This window comes from Bos javanicus, chromosome 2, assembly GCF_032452875.1.
Source record: "Bos javanicus breed banteng chromosome 2, ARS-OSU_banteng_1.0, whole genome shotgun sequence".
Taxonomy (NCBI): Eukaryota; Metazoa; Chordata; class Mammalia; order Artiodactyla; family Bovidae; genus Bos; species Bos javanicus.
The window spans coordinates 123,205,711-123,210,780 of record NC_083869.1 but is presented as its reverse complement, the minus strand read 5'-3'; the positions used below and the strand labels follow the sequence as shown (position 1 = coordinate 123,210,780).

Sequence of the window (5,070 nt, the reverse complement as noted above, 5' to 3'; positions counted from 1 at the left end):
TGAGGACTGCTCTGAATTCACACCCAGGTTGGAGAGTCTTCGCTCCTGAAGTTCAGGTTCATTGTGGAGTCCAAGGACAATGTTGAGAACTCTTCAGCCAGCAAGTCAGTGCATACAGCAGACAGAGGAGACTCTGAAATCTCAACCTGGAAAGGGTATATGCTCCCCAAAGGCCATGAACACGTTTGTGAACAACCTGCTTGTTCCATGACCTGCTTCAAAACGAGCATCAGTCATTCCCTATATGCTTGGGTAGTAGGGAGGGAAGAAACCAGAATGCCATCTCAGCTCTCCACTTGTCTGAGGATGAGGATGTAGGGCAGGAGTTCCCTTTCTGGAGGCAGGGAAACTGGGAGGGAGAATAGGAAAGCAGGGAAGAGAGTGAGTCGCTGTGTCTGCCCCTTGCCACCACACCCTCCCCAGAGGCCATAAGAAGGCACAGGGGTCAGTGAGGACTGAAGTGCTCACTGTTGTGAAGTCGACTGCGATGCTCAAATAAAGCTCCTGAGGATGCTCCCCACCTGCCCGCTCTGTCATTAATTCCATGGGTAAAGCAGTATGTATGCTGGAAATCTAATCAACATTTCTGATGATAATGTAGCTGAAAAAGAAATTGAAAGTGTCGAGGACTACATTAGGAGGAGTGATCAAGTGAGGCAGGGGGCCGAATGCCTGGCCTCCCAGTGAGCGATTTTACAAGCCTGAGAAACTAGGTGAGTTTCTGTTTCCATAATTTGCAGGATCAAGAATCACGGATGATGAGGCAAGAGGAGTAGAGTCAGTGTTGTTTCGGAGCCGGTTCAAACCAGCTCACAGAGCTGATGGTTAGATTTTCAGGAATCTTGTCACCCAGTGTTAAACACAGCTGCAATTAACAACTAAATGATATAGTGTTAAAGTTAAACAACCTGCAACTTAAAGGTAATAAACACTCAAATCATCAAATCCTAATTGCTCTATAATATTTTACTATTGGGTATGCTTTTGAAATTATTTACTCATTTGTATCTAAATGGGGGCAATGCTAAGTAATTGTGTATTGCTCTGAGTCTCTCTGCAATTTTGTGTTTAAGGACATGGCATTCCTAGCATGAACTGACCATGGTGAGAGTATGTACATTGCAGAGACTGGCACATATTACAAATCAGGGTCAGATCAGAAGACAGAAATCACAAAAGTAATTTGAGCCGGGAAAGATTAATATAAAGAATTATTAACTAGTAAAAGATCATTGAATACTAAAAGGAGTAAAATAGAACTTTAAAGAATACAGAAATATAAAGTGTAGAGAGTAGCTACTACTATCTTCAGGGCTGAGGTAGTTGTTCACTCAGTCATGTCTGACTCTTTGTGACTCCATGGACTGCAGCGCACCAGGCTTCCCTGTCCATCACCAATTCCTGGAGCTTGCTCAAACTCATGTCCATCAAGTCGGTGATGCCATCCAACCATCTCATCCTCTGTCGTCCCTTCTCCTGCCTTCAATCTTTCCCAGCATCAGGGTCTTTTCAAATGAGTCAGCTCTTCACATCAGGTGACCAAAGTATTGGAGTTTCAGCTTTAGCATCAGTCCTTCCAATGAATATTCAGGATTGATTTCCTTTAGAATGGACTGGTTGGATCTCCTTGCAGTCCAAGGCACTCGCAAGAGTCTTCTCCAACACCACAGTTCAAAAGCATCAGTTCTTCAGTGCTCAGCCTTCTTTATGGTCCAAATCTCATGTCCATACATGACTACTGGAAAAACCATAGGTTTGAGTATATGGACCTTTGTTGCCAAAGTAATGGTACTGTTTTTAATATGCTGTCTAGGTTTTACAGGGCTCAGGAAGAGAGTTTAAAAAAGGAACTATCTTGGAAAAGGGCCACACTGTACCAGGCCAAGATTCAGACATTGCTGGAAACAATCTGACTATGGCCCAGCTGGTGAAGGAGAAGTTCACTGGGGCGCGTGGGTCAGAAACGGTCCACAGTCAGTGGACCAAAGCTGCTGAATAGGAAGCTACCCACAGGAAGGTTAAGAGTCCTTCTCGCGTCATGGTAGTCATGCCATAGTGAGACTAAAAGAAAACCAGCAACTGGAGGCGAAATCTCATCCTTTTTTTCTCCATCCTTCTTTATTTTTGTACTAAAATACACACTAAAATTTAACATGTTAACCTTTTTAGCTGTACAGTTCAGTGGTATTAAATATACTCGTAATGTTGTACAAACATTACCAGCATCCAGCTCCGTAACTCTTTTCATTTTGTAAAGCTGAGACCAATTAAATATTAACTCCTCTTTCCCCACCTCTTCCCATTCTAGTTTCTGGCTCTATGATTTTGACTGTTGCAAGTATCTCATTTAAGTATAGCCATATTTCTATTTTTGTGGCTGACATTGCATTTAGCATAATGTCCTTAAAGTTCAGTCTTCTTGTAGCATATGTCATAGTCTGCTTCCTCGTTAAGGCGATACTGTTGTATGTAGATATCACATTTTGCCTATCTTTTCATTCATTGATGGACACTTGAGTTGCTTCCACCTTTTGGCAAATGTCAATAAAGCTGCTCTAAACATGAATGTGTAAATATCCCCTTGAGGCCCTGCTTGCAAATTCTGTTGGGTATATATCCAGAGACATACATACCATATGATCCTGCAATTGCTGGATCATGTGATAATTCTATTTTTAAGTTTCTGAAGAATCATCATATTGCTTTCTGTAGCAGCTGCTCCATTTTACATTCCCATAAGATCCTGCTGCTGTCCGACTCTGTGAGACCCCACAGACAGCAGCCCACCAGGCTCCCCCGTCCCTGGGATTCTCCAGGCAAGAACACTGGAGTGGGTTGCCATTTCCTTCTCCAATGCATGAAAGTGAAAAGTGAAAGTGAAGTCGCTCAGTCGTGTCCGACTTTATGCGACCCCATAGGAGCCTGGTAGGCTCCTCTGTCCATGGGATTCTCCAGGCAAGAGTACTGGAGTGGGGTACCATTGCCTTTCTCCATACTCTGCTTTGTTTATTAGCTCTAACATTTTTTGTGTGTGAAATTTTTAGGATTTTCTATATGTAAGATCGTGTGATCTACAGCGATTATTTTACTTCTTCCTTTGCAATTTGGGTGCCTTTTTCTTTTTCTTTTCTAACTGCTTTGGCTAGAACTTCCAGTCCCATGTTTAAAAGAAGTGGCTAAAGTAAGGTACGCTTGTCTTATTCCTGATCCTAGAGTAAAAGCTTTCAGTCTCTCACTGCTGAGTGATATTTACTGTGGATTTTTCAAAAGTGGCTTTTATTATGTTGAGGTGGTTTCTTTGTGTTCATAGTTTGTCAGATTCTTTTTTTTTTTTTAATGAGAGAAAGTGAAGTAGCTCAGTCATGTCCAACTCTTTGAGACTCCGTGGACTGTAGCCAGCCAGGCTTCTCTGTCCATGGGATTCTCCAGGCAAGAATACTGGAATGGGTTGTCATTTCCTTCTCCAGCGGATCTTCCTGACCCAGGGATCGAACCTGGGTCTCCTGCATTGCAGGCAGACGCTTTACCATCTGAGCCACCAGGGAATCCCCAGTTTTTGTTTTTTTCATGAGAATGTGTTAAATGTTGTCAAATGCTTTTTCTACATCAGTTTAGATAATCATTTTTTCCTTCATTCTTTTAATATGGTATACTTTAATCAATTTTCATATTCATTGCATTCCATGAATAAATCCCACTTGATCATGGTTTATAAGCCTTTTAGTATGATTCTGAATTTGGTTTGTTAGTATTTTGTTGAGGATTTTTGCATCAATGTTCATTAGGGATGTTGGTCTGTTGTTTTCTCTTCTTGAAGGGTCTGTCTGGTTTGGGTATCAAAGTGCTACTGGCCTCACAGAATGATTTAGGAAGTGTTCCATCCTCTTCAGTTTTTTTTGAAAAGTTTGAGTAGATTGGTATAGTTTTTCTTTCAATGTTCAGTGGAAATCACCAGTGAAGTCATATGGTGCAGGTCACTTCTTTTTAAGAATTTTTATTACTGTTTTAATAGTAAAATATTAAATAATGCACTGGTTATAGGCCTCTTTACATTAGCTATTTCTTCATTATTTATTCTTGGTAGGTTTTGTATTCTAGATATGTTTGTTTCATATAGATTATCCAATTTGTTGGCATGACCTGAGTCACAGCACTGTCTTCTTACCTCTGAAGAACCAGTAGTATAATGTCACCATTTCACTTTTTATTTTAGCAATTTGCATACTCTTTCTTCTTTCCTTAGCCTATCTAGCTGAAAGTTTATCAACTCATCTTTTCAACGAGCCAACTTTTGCTCTCATTAATGTTCTCTACTCTTTTTCTAGTCTCTACTTCATTATCTCTAATCTTTATTACTTCCTTCTGCTAGCTTTCAGTTTAGTTCATTCTTGCTTTTCTAGTTCCTTAAGTTGTAAAGTTAGGTTTTTGATTTGAGATCTTTCTTATTTTTTAATTCAAACGTTCATAGCTATAAATGTTCCCCCTTAGCACTACTCTCACTACATCCTATAAGTTCTAGTGTGCTGGTTTTTGGTTTTCTTTCAACTCCAATTTCCCCTGTGATTTCTTCTTTGATCCACTGATTGTTTAAGAGTCCAGGGTTTAATTTCCACATATTTGTGAATGCTCCAGGTTTACTTATGTTATTGATTTCTAACTTCATCCAGTTGAGGTCAGAGAAGATGCTTTCTATGATATCTGTCTTTTTTACTCTATTAAGACACAATCTGTGGCCTGATGTATGGCCTGGAAGATGTCACGTGTGCGCCTGAGAAGAATGTGCGTGCTGTTGTTGGTAGGATGCTCCGTGTGTGTTAGCTGATCTTGTTGGTCTACTGTGTTCAGTCCTCTATTTCCTCACTTATCTTCTGGTTGTTCTATCCACTCTTGAGAGTGTAGTATTCAGTCTCCTGGGAATACTATAGAGCTGTCTGTTTCTCCCTTTAATTCTGTCAGGTTTTGTTTCGTATATTTCCATAGTCTGTCATTAATGCATAAATGTGTAAATGGCTACACATTCCTGCTGCATTGAACCTTTACTAATATATCTTTGCTTCTTGTTACCATGTT

The 5,070-nt window shown here is 40.4% G+C and overlaps 1 non-coding gene across 1 annotated transcript; it reads right to left on the bottom strand.

Moving 5' to 3' along the window:
* Nucleotides 1–3,472: 3,472 nt before the first annotated feature.
* On the bottom strand, nt 3,473–3,545 carry TRNAC-GCA (transfer RNA cysteine (anticodon GCA)). The gene has a single exon. It is a non-coding gene; the product is annotated as a tRNA-Cys (tRNA).
* Nucleotides 3,546–5,070: the final 1,525 nt, after the last annotated feature.